Here is a 12,547-nt window from a genome sequence, read left to right on the forward strand (position 1 = left end):
AGAATCCACCTGTCAGCACAGGAGATGCAAGAGACTCAGGTTTGATTCCTTGGAAGGGAAGATCCCCTGGAGGAGGAAATTGTAACCCACTCCAATATTCTTGTCTGGAAAGTTCCATGAATAAAGGAGCCTGGTGGGCTACGGTCCACAGTGTCACAAACAGTCGGACATGACTGAGCACACACACACACAGGAAAAAGAAAGAAGTAAAGACAGTGTAGGAATTGATCCTTGACTTTGAGGATGGAGTGTTGAGTACCCAGGGTTTGAACCCAGGTCTCCCACATTGCAGGAGTACACAAATCCCTAACCACCTCTCCTTACCAAACCTGAGGCTGAGCTGTATGGGAAAGAGGTGATTCTTAGCTACAGGGCACTTTCCAGGGGGGCAGTGAAGATGGCTTTACCCAAACTAGGCTTTCCCAAACATACCACTTCTGAAATTCCCCCAGCCCTCCTTACTGATTACAGGGCAGCAGGAGAGCTGTGTGAGCAAATACCATCTGCTTGCATCACTAAGAGCAAGCAGAGTAAATCCTACAAGCAGGCTTCCCATCACCTGTGGCAACTACAGTTACATCGGAAACTCCAACCAAGCCACCTCTCAGTTCAGTTCAGTCACTCAGTCGTGTCTGACTCTTTGCGACCACATAGACTGCAGTACACCAGGCTTCCCTGTCCATCACCAACTCCCGGAGTTTACTCAAACTCACATCTGTTGAGTCGGTGATACCATCCAACCATCTCATCCTCTGTCGTCCCATTCTCCTCCTGCCCTCAATCTTTCCCAGCATCAGGGTCTTTTCCAGAGTCAGTTCTTCTCATTAGGTGGGCAAAGTATTAGAGCTTCAGCTTCAGCATCAGTCCTTCCAATGAAAATTCAGGATGATTTCCTTTAGGATGGACTGGTAGGATCTCTTTGCAGTCCAAGGGACTCTCAAGAGTCTTCTCCAACACCACAGTTCAAAAGCATCAATTCTTTGGCACTCAGCTTTCTTTATGGTCCAACTCTCACATGACTCTCTCCAAACATGACTACTGGAAAAACCATAGCTTTGACTAGATGGACCTTTGTTGGCAAAGTAATGGCTCTGCTTTTTAATATGCTGTGTAGGTTGGTCATAACTTTTCTTCCAAGTAGCAAGCATCTTTTAATTTCATGGCTGCAGTCACCATCTACAGTGATTTTGGAGCCTCCCAAAGCAAAGTCTCTCACTGTTTCCATTGTTTCCCCACCTATTTGCCATGAAGTGATGGGACCTGGTGCCATGATCTTAGTTTTCTGAATGTTGAGTTTTAAGTCAGCTTTTAAACTCTCCTCTTTCACTTTTATCTAGAGGCTCTTTAGTTCTTCTTTGCTTTCTGCCATAAGGGTGGTGGCATCTGCATATCCAAGGTTATTGATATCTCTCTAAGCAATCTTGATTCCAGTTTGTGCTTCATCCAGCCCAGCATTTCACATGATGTACTCTGCGTATGAGTTAAATAAGCACCACCTCTAGAAGAAACCAACATGGCACTGCCCTTCTCAGGGCTTAGCTATGCCAAGACCAAATTAGAAGCCTAGTCTTCTAATCCCCTTGTTCACATCTTCAGTCATTTATTCACTCACTAGGTTTTTATCAAAGGCTTAATTTATGCTAGCTCTTATGATGGACCTTGGAAATAAAAAGATGAATGAGATCCATTCTCAGCCTTGAAGGAGCTCACAGACCAATGGGAGAAGGTAGGCAGTTAAGTAAATAATTATAATTTTATGAAAGAAGTTAGTGAAAACCCAAGTATTTTGTGAAAATCCCTACTCCCCAACTGGTGATGCTCAGGAAAACAGTAGGCATCATCACAAGAAAATTTTAATGAAATGTCTGGCCCTTTATAAGTTTAATTGATAAGTTTAGTTCTCGTGCATTTAGTCTGTGTTTCCTTAGGCTTCCTCTTGGCTGTGAATTATTTTTCTATTAGTAACTTTTTATTCTGAAATAATTATAGATTCATAAATTGTTGCAAAAGTAATATTAAGCAGTGTGCTGTATCCTGTATCCAGCTCACCCCGTGGGCAACTTCTCACATAACTAAAGTGCTTAGTAGACCCAGGAAACTGACACTGGCTTGATAGAATTAATCAGACTACAGCCCTCCTCTCGCCCACATGAATGCAGCATCTGGCCCTGCCCATAACCCTCTTTCTTGGGTGCTGATCAGTCTGTCTGAGTGTTTGTCACTGTTGGCAAAATCAAACTGCCATTCTTGCAAAGTTACAAAATTCCAGAAGTTGATCTAAATGATACTAGAGAACCATTCAAAGCATCACCAAAGACATTGACAAATGAGCATCTGGCCAATGACATTCTTAGACCAAGACACCAGTAAAGAAGGGGAAATGATGAGAAGAAAACAGAACAGGTGCTTGAAAAGAGGACAACTTCATTATGAAAAGACTAAGAAAGGCCTTCTGGGAAACTCAGAGCATCTAGTAAAATTTTTGCAAATATGACTTTCTGTATGATCTGGTCTGAAACTTGTAGTAAAGGATGTCATATCACACTTTCAATCAAAATTTTTTCAGGAAATTATGCCTAAAAGAAAAAGAAATATCAGCCCTGACTTCATCTATTTAGTCTAAGAATTAGTACAGAATTACAATTGTAATTCTGTTGACTAAAGATAGAATAATGCCTGTAAATTTTAGTTTCATTTAGTTTTCATTTCTAAAGGTGGAATTTCAATCAAATTCTTTTTTTCCTCTTGACATTTACCATGACATTTTAGTTTCATTCTAACTAGATTTGCTTTTACTTTACTTTTTATGGTACAAATGATCCTCAAAAGTGAAAAGTTTCCTGAGAAGTTACTCAAGGGCAAAGGACACAGTGACTATTTCTTCCTGGGAGTGGTCAGGAAGTTCTTCCACTAGGTAACTTTTGAGATGGGTATTGAAGGATGTGTAGGAGTTCACCAAGTTAAGGAATGGAGAAAGTGTATATAGTTAGAGAATAGTGTGAGTAGAAGTCAATGAAGGATGGAAGAGCATGGCTTCCCTTCAGATACTGTGAGTGGGCCACTATGACTACTGCAGAGAGGGATGGGATCAGGAGTGTTCTTTGTCATAGGAGGTGAAGCCGTGGAGGCGGCATACATGAGCCTTATTGAAGAGCTGATGCTTAATGCCAAGGCAGTGGGGAGCCGCTGAAGGGTTCTGAGCTGAGGCAGAATGTGATCAGTGTTGCAATTTAGAAGGACCCCCTTGCCACTGTGAATTAGTGGTGGTGAGGCTGAAGGTAAGAAACAATTTTTGTTCTTTTTTTGGCCACACCATGGGGCTCGTAGGATCTTAGTTCCCTGACCAGGGATTAAACCCAAGCCCTCAGCAGTGAAAGTTCAGAGTCCTAAGCACTGGGCCAGGAAAACAAAGTTAGAGAGTGGTGGCTAAGACATAGGTCTAGATTAGGCCACTGCGTAGAGTCAGGCTCCACCCCTGACTAGCCCTGGGACCCTTCCTTAACCATTACCAGCCTCAGCTTCTTCATCTGTATAATGGAAATTTAACATTCCCCATCTCATAGGATTATCAGGAAGATTAATTGCCAAATAATCTGCTATCAGATAAGGACCACCCTGGAGGCTAGTTGATGAGAGATGATGGTTATATTAAGTGTTATAATTTAGGCTTGATAGAGATGAAGGACATGAAGTTGAGCAAACTCCACGAGACAGTGGAGGACAGTGAAGTCTGGTGTGCTATAGTCTATGGGTCGCAAAGAATCAGACTCGACTTAGCAACTGAACAATAGCAACAAGAGATGAAGGATGAAAGTGGATGAGAAACTCCAGAAATACATTGGTCATGTCATCCAATGACCCGAAACAGATTTTGCAGGTAGGGGAAGGACGTGGTTCAGGAGGAACATGGACTCCGGGTCTTGGACCTGGCTGCCCGGGATTGGCGAGCATCGTTCTCTGACTCAGGGAACAAAAGAGGAGGAGCGGCTTTTGAGTTCAGAGTCAGTGGGTTTGGTGTTGAGCATGGGTAGAAAGATGAGATGCCCTCTCCTAGTTAGGGAGTTTTCTCTCTGTTTATCTTTAATTTAATGCGAGTTTGTTATAAATAGTTCCATAAAGAACTGGAGCAGCCATGGCGGCTCTGTCAACCACTAGAAGTTACGCCAAATGTTTATAGTTGGAAGAACAACAGACTTTGTTCAAAGAGGGAGAGGACAAAGAACAAAATTCTATGGAACTTCACACATCTTGAACTCATTTGTGTCAGAAGTAACAGAGGGGATTCCCTGGTGGTCCAGTGGTTAGGACTCTGTACTCTCACTGCGGAGGGTCCGGGTTCATTCCGGGGTCAGGGAACTAGAAAAATCCCACAAGCCACACAGGTTGGCCAAAAACAACAGCAACAAAAATATTTTGACGTGTTAGGGGTCAGGAACACCCTTCAGTCTGTAGTAAAAGGTCATTATTTAAAAAAAAAAAAAAAAAAAACAAACTAATAGAGAGACGCCTAATTCTAGCTCTATGGAGGAATAGATTCCCTAATATTCCACCCACTGAAACAGCTGAAGTGCTGCATAAAATGCTTGAATGCATCTTTTAAACATTTTGCTGATCTAGCATCAAGGTAAGAAATCCACGAAGTCCCCAGAGACATGAAGTTAGGCATACCGGGTGGTGAGCATCCATTAAAGACCAGCTTTTTCCCGAGGGTTTGTTTCAAACCCTGGAGAACCTGAGCTTCAACTTTAAAGGTTGCAGTGGGTAAAAGGGCAAGAGATAGTCTAGAGGACCCCTCAATTGAGAATTTTACAGTAGATTCATAAGAGAGCTGAACCCCAAAGGATTAAACACTCTCTAAGAGGATGAGTTATCAGTCCTGGGTGTTCATTGGAAGGACTGATGCTGAAGCTGAAACTCCAGTACTTTGGCCACCACATTCGAAGAGTTGACTCATTGGGAAAGACCCTAATGCTGGGAGGGATTGGGGGCAGGAGGAGAAGGGGACAACAGAGGATGAGATGGCTGGGTGGCATCACTGAATCAATGGACATGAGTTTGAGTAAACTCTGGGAGTTAGTGATGGACGGGGAGGCCTGGTGTGCTGCAGTCCATGGGGTCACAGAGAGTCGGACACGACTGAGTGACTGAACTGAACTGAAGAGGATGAGTGAGAAATATACCCTGCCAGACAGAAGAGAGAGCTACTAATACAAAACTTGTCTGTCTCGATCATGGGGGGAGTACGACAGAAAAAAAATGTCACCTGAGAATTTGTCATTACAAGAGGGTCCTCACTCAGGCTTGTAACCCAAAGTATGAAAGTAGTTTAAAAAAAAAAACACTCAAGCAAATAATGTAATTTAAAGACAGTCACAAGTTGAAAGGAGTGTGTGTCCCCAGGGATTAGCAGAAGTGACGTTGACTACTCACTAATGGAACTTAACTTTACAACAGAACTCAAACGTCACCTACAACAAAGTTCTAAAAAAATATGAATAGCTCACAGTCAAAAAAAAAAAAAATCATACACGGGGGAAGGAAGAACAGCACCATTAGTAGAAATGTACATGGATCAAACTCTCCTGTCAAAAGACAAAGATTTTTTAGACCAGATGTATTACGTATAAGAGGTATGTTTAAAGCTTAAGAATTCTGTCGAGATTAAAAGTCAAATCAGAATTTCCCTGGCAGTCCAGTGGTTAGGATTTGATGCTTATGCTGCCGTATTCAGGTTCAATCTCTGGTTGGGGAACTAAAATCCTAAAGCCATGAAATATAGTCAAAAAATAAATAAAAAAGTCAAATGTTATGGGGAAAATAAAGTAAAACAAAGTAAAGTAGAAAGTCAACTGAAAGTGTTAATCGCTCAGCCGTGTCTGACTTTTTGCAACCCCATGGCCTGTAGACTTCCAGGCTCCTCAGTCCATGGAATTCTCCAGGCCAGAATGCTGGAGTGCGTAGCCATTCTTTTCTCCAAGGGATCTTCCCAACCCAGAGATCAAACCCAAGTTTCCTGCATTGCAGGCAGATTCTTTATCATCTAAGCCATATACAAAAATTGAAATGCTTATATTCATGCCAGATAAATATAATCAAAATACAGTTAGTGTCACTCTATTAGTATAAGTCAAATAGACTTTAAGATAAAAAGATTACCAGAGGTCAAGAGAGTCATTACATAATGATAACAAATTCAACAAGCAGATGTAACAATTCTAGTTCTGTTCTTATATTTTTCCCTTTTTGAAGGAGAGGCTTATCTTACTTGGTTTTAATAGCTTTTCAGATATTTCAGATTTCAGTTCAGTTCTGTTGCTCAGTCGTGTCCGACTCTTTGTGACCCCATGGACTGCAGCACGCCAGGCCTCCCTGTCCATCACCAACTAACAGAGTTTACTCAAACTCATGTCCATCGATTCAGTGATGCCATCCAGCCATCTCATCCTCTGTCGTCCCCTTCTCCTCCTGCCCCCAATCCCTCCCAGCATTAGGGTCTTTCCCAATGAGTCAGCTCTTCTCATCAGGTGGCCAAAGTATTGGAGTTTCAGCTTCAGCATCAGTCCTTCCAATGAGTATTCAGGACTGATTTCTTTTAGGATGGACTGGTTGGATCTCCTTGCAGTCCAAGGGACTTTCAAGAGTCTTCAAAATTCAATTTTGAAGCACAATTTAAAAGCATCAGTTCTTTGGTGCTCAGCTTTCTTTATGGTCCAACTCTCACAGCCATACATGACTACTGGAAAAACCGTAGCTTTGACTAGACTGTCCTTTGCTGAAAAAATAATGTCTCTGCTTTTTAATATGCTGTCTAAGTTGGTCATAAAAATTTTCAGATTTAGCTTAAACTAATAAGACTAAGTTCCACGAGAGTAGGAATTTTTGTCTTTTTTTGTACATTTTTATTTTCCCAATGCCTAGTAAACTTAGGGCCACACGAGGGTCAGGCACTCTGTAAATGAAACACTGTGTTGGAGGCTTACTGTGTGTCAAGTCAAGTATATTGTGACATCCGGTCCCATCACTTCATGGGAAATAGCCAATTCCAGCACCCCACTGGACCCAGGTCTCCTGACTCCAGCTTCTGACCCTCAGGAGTCTGGGCAAGTCATGACATCATCCTGTAAGCTACGTGTCGGTTCTCACCCCACTCTGCAGTCAGTCACAAGCCAGGGGAAAACCCAAGAAGCAAAAGCAGCCATCTACAGGTTCCCCAGTGGTGGTCAAGGTGACTCAGGCCAAGATGCAGCATTGCCCGGGTCTGCGGGCAGACACGTGGCAGCCACAGGGCCCGGTCCTGCCATGGGTGCGGGGCCCCGTGCACCCAGGAAGCTGCTCTCCTGGCCTCTCAGGAGGAAGCAGCCAGGACCTCTTCTCCTTTCACAAGCTAGATTCCACCTCAGGATCCTGCTCAGTTTCTGCGATTTCACATCTCTGAGCCACATCTGTAAAATGAGATGGCAATGCCCACCTTGCACTGCCTTTGGTGATGACGAGATCGTACACAGAAAGTGCCTAGCTCCCCACTACTCTTCCTCAGGATATGACATCTGAATACTTTAATAAGTCATCATTACCAGCGGCGATCTCCAAGTCAAGGAGGAGGAAATAGTAAGAAGTTCACTGCCTCTTGCTCAGCAGGTAGACGTCCCCGGTGGCTCAGATGGTAAAGAATCTGCCTGCAAGGCAGGAGATCAGGGTTCCATCCCTGGCTTGGGAAGATTCTCTGGAGAAGGGAATAGCCACCCACTCTAGTATCCTTGCCTGGAGAATTCCACGGGCAGAGGAACCTGGCAGGCTACAGTTCATGGGGTCGCAAAGAGTCGGACACGGTTGAACAGCTATCTCTTTCACTTTTAGCAGGTAGATGACCTCGAGGACTGCCTGAGCCCTGAGCCTTGGGCATAAACACCTTGCATGTGACTCCTCTTTGCACTGCCTCCTCTCTGCAGACCCCAGGGTACCCTCTCACTCTCCCCCCTTCTAGTCTCCCACCACAAGTTTCTCATCCCCAAGGCTGGACCACAGGTCTAGTTTATAACAGAACTGTGACAACATTCACTAAATCAGTGCTTCCCATATGTGGTTCCTGCACCACCCTGATGGTAACCAGATAACAGGGGTGGAGGGATTCATCTGTAGGCTTTCAGTGACTGAATCACGTGGCAAGAGAGTTCCCTTTCAGCTCTTTCATAATCGCCATCATCAAGAAACTGATCATACCAGAGGATGCAGCTCTAGCTTTGAGCAGACAAATATCAGCAAGGTCACATGACTCAACCTAGCTGGATATTTTAGACATACAAAAAGTTATAAAGAATAAGAATAGGAAGAGCTATGCAATTGCAACTCTGCTAATGAAATAAAAACTTTGAAAGTGTTATCTACATGTATTCCCCATCCTGATCCCCCCTCCATGGCTGATTCAAGTCAATGTATGACAAAACCCACTACAATATTGTAAAGTAATTAGCCTCCAACTAATAAAAATAAATGAAAAAAAAAGTGTTACCTAAGTCCCCTGCGTCCCCCTCATCCCTCTCACGAACACATCACTTTGCTCAAGAAATAACCAGTCTCCTGAACTGACAGCTTATAATTTTCGTGCACATCCTCCCCTCCTAGGTACCTCATCCCTAGATGGTACTTTGCAGGCTGTAGTTGGTTTTATACTTGTTATGTTGTTAAACTTGAAATGTTAACATATGTAGCCTTAGTTCATGTATTTTAACTACTGTGTGAGATTCCATTGTAGCATTATGCGGCCACTTATCTATCCAGTCTACTTTGGAAGAATATTTACATTGTTTCTAGGTTCTTAAGGTGATTTTTTTAATGGGTCAATGAAATGACTACCTTCTTTCATTGATTTTTGTTTATGCATGTTAAGTTTCAAGCTTGAATAATAAAATTCAACAGCTTTGATTCTATAATTGTAAAACCTTGCTTTATAGATCATTTTTACATCTCTAAAATCTATAGGTCCGTGCTAAGTCACTTCAGTCATGTCCGACTCTGTGCGACCCTATGGACTATGACCCGCCAGGCTCCTCTGTCCATATGATTCTCCAGGCAAGAGTACTGGAGTGGGTTGTCATGACCTCCTCCAAGGATCTTCCCGACCCAGGGGTGGAACCCGTGTCTCTTATGTCACCTCTCTACAGCCACTCGAAACATCATAAGGGCTAATTGACTCTACATTTGCTTCCATCACACAGGACAGAGCTAATTAAGTAAGTCACAAACACTCAAAGATGAAATTACAGATATGCACAGCATATTTGTCACCATTCATAAATATTGCAATGCCTTCCTCTCTGAGATAGACATTCTTCAGCCTTAGACATAATGCATAGAAATTTGTGATTAAATTAGCATTATTTATCATTATTAACATTAAACAATCCAAATTTGTAACAATAATCAAATAATCTTAAGAAACCCAGAATAGAATCCTAATTGGAGATGGAATTTAGACTCTCTAAATAGCTGGCTTCCACTGGGCAAGTTTCATGTGGTCAGTTTTCCACTGTGGAATTGTAAAACAGAATCCACTTGAAGACATTATCCTTCAATATGCACATAAGGATGAACAGCACTTTTCTTTAAAATTATCCTTTTTTCATGGGAGTGCTGTCAGATAGACTTCCTGACACATAATCTGTGATGATTCTAAAAGGAATTATGGATGGGCAATCGTGAATGACCAATACCACAAAAGGTGTAGTGATTATACCATTAGCTGATCTCGTGAGAAGATTCTGGAATGCCTGTATCAGAATTCAGAGCCCTTAATAACCTGTTTTAAGGTTCTTTTCTTAGAAATATAACACCCTCGTGGATTTAGCAGCTTATGGACTCACTTTTATGCGTAACATCATACTATCCTGCAACAGAAGGAGACAAAATTGTAAAGACTCAACCATTAAGCCTTTAAAACTTACACGATACTCCAAAGTGTAACTGATTTGACTGACTCCATTTTTTTTAAAAATTACATTTATTTGGCTGCCCTGGGACTTAGTAGCAGCAGGCGGGGTCTTCTATCTTCATCGCTCCATGAGGGATCTTTAGCTGGGGTATGTGGAATCTGGTTCCCTGACCAGGGTTGGAACCCAGATCTCCTGCATTGAGAGAGCGGAGTCTTAGCCAGTGGACCACCAGGGAAACCCCGTCACCAAGTCCATTTTTAACAAACACTAAATTCCTTCACTCTGATTGGATCCATTGTGTTCAATCTGTTAAAGTCACATGTGTTCCAAGATCCTTAGAAAAGGCATTCATGTCTATTCTGTGTTGATTGTTATCTCTTAGGTTTTTTTGGCCATCACAAATAATGTTGCTTTGTATATCATAATGCACATGTTTAAGACTTTTCCTGGGTTATGTAGTTAGGAGTGGAAATACTGGGTATGTGCCGCTCCCATTTCAATAGTTATTGCTCAAATGTTAACCTTAGGTGATGAAAGTATTCTAAGTGGTCTCTGGCCAAGTAGGAGAGTTCTTGTTTTTCTACATCCTTTGTTGTTATTGTTCAGTTGCTCAGTCACATCCGACTGTTTGAGACCCCGAAGAGTCTCAAAGACTGCAGAGACTGCAGCACGCCAGGCTTCCCTGTCCTCCACTGTCTCCCAGAGTTTGCTCGAACACAAGTCCATTGAGTCAGTGATGCCATCCAGCCATCTCGTCCTCTGTCATCCCCTTCTCCTCCTGCCTTTAGTCTTTCCCAGCATCATGGTCTACATCCTTCCCAGTAACTTTCAAAATTTCTACTACTTTTCTGATGCAGATAGCTTCGGCTAGGTATCGGTCTACCTTTAACTCCTCTGAAACACTTGCAAAGCATGCTTTGTCACCAAGAGACATTGGATCTCAGGATCAGAAACTTCCATAAGCAGAAGAATATAAACAACATTTTACTTTCCACCTGCTCGCCACTATTCTTAGGCAAGTGACACGAATTTCCGACTGAGATAAGAATGTGGAATTTCCTTTTATGACAAATAATACAGAGAAAATAAAAGAGGGGAATAATAACACATGTTGCATGTGATAATTGTAAGACAAAAATTTTACAGGGGGAGTTGGCTGACTGTAGACAGAGGTAATGGTATGCTCGTGACTAATCACGAGGGAACACTCTGAGACCAGCGGCTTCTGCAGCAAGCTAACACCTACCTGAAAACAGCAGCGTTACAGAAATGAAAGAAATTCCAGGGATGGTATAATCTGACCTATGTTTCACATGTGATGAAACAGTGGGCCAGAGAGAGGAAATAAATTGCCTGTGGTGGCACAGTGAGTCAGGGACCAGGTGGAAGCTGGCATTCAGGTTTTCCTGACTAAGCATGTGACGCGGTACTAGACTGGGTTGGCAGGAAAGAGGAAGGTAGCCTTGGAAAGGGCTAGGAAAAGCTGCTCTACTTCCTGGTTCTGTGCCCCCAGTGGTTGCAGTTTAATCAGCCATTACCCCCACCTTGGGGTGTTAGATGGAGTCTCATGGCCTGCTCTTGATCCCCATCTCGGGGTGTTTGATGGAGACTCATGGCCTGCTTCTCCTCTCCATCTTGGACTCGTGGGGATGGATTCTCAGGCCCGGTGCTCTCTCTCAGGTGTCTCAGAGGTGAGGTACTTACGAACATGGTTTCCTTATTCCCCACAGCAACTGACCCACCTGCCATCTTCTCCACAACCATGGCTGATGATTACACACCAACTCTTCCTTCTGTTAAAATTCTCTTTTGCCCCCCACCCCCAGCCTTCTTTTCTAACTAATAAGTTTGAAGTTCTCAGACCTCCTCTTTTTCTCTCAGGGATAACTGATGGGCATTACCATCTTGTCCAAAGAATTGATGCTTTCGAACTGTGGTGTTAGAGAAGACGCTTGAGAACCCCTTGGACTGTGAGGAAATCAAACCAGTCAGTCCTAATGGAAATCAACCCTGAATATTCATTGGAAACATTGATGCTGAAGCTGAAGCTCTGATACTTTGGTCACCTGATGCAAAGAGCTGACCCACTGGAAAAGACCCTGATGCTGGGGAAGATTGAGGGCAGGAGGAGAAGAGGGCAGCAGAGGATAAGATGGTTACATAGCATCACCAACTCAATGGACATGAATTTGAGCAAACTCAAATCAATTTGAGCAAAAAATAGTGGAGGACAGGGGAGCCTGGCATGCTGTAATCTATGGGGTCATGACTAGCAACTGAATAGCAATAACTACCACCTTGTCCAAGAAACACTGTGGTCTTCCAACTGCTGGGAAGAGAAATTTCAGAAAGAAAGCGGAAGTGGGGGTCAAAGTTTCCTCTTTCTCCCTAACTACAGTAAAGCAGACACTGCTCTGCATCACAAAGTTAGTTCTGATGAAGTTGAGAACTTTTGTACAGGTATCTCGTCATTCTCTTGTCATGGGGAAGACCTGTGTAAAGCTGTAAAACTTTGTTTTGTGGTTGTAGAATTATTTTTATAAGTATAGGGTTGGTCAAAAATTTCGTTCGAGTTTTTCTGTTGTACTTTATGGAAAGACCTGAACCGACTTTTTGGC

The sequence above is a fragment of the Cervus elaphus genome, chromosome 10 (genome assembly GCF_910594005.1).
Source record: "Cervus elaphus chromosome 10, mCerEla1.1, whole genome shotgun sequence".
Lineage (NCBI taxonomy): Eukaryota > Metazoa > Chordata > Mammalia > Artiodactyla > Cervidae > Cervus > Cervus elaphus.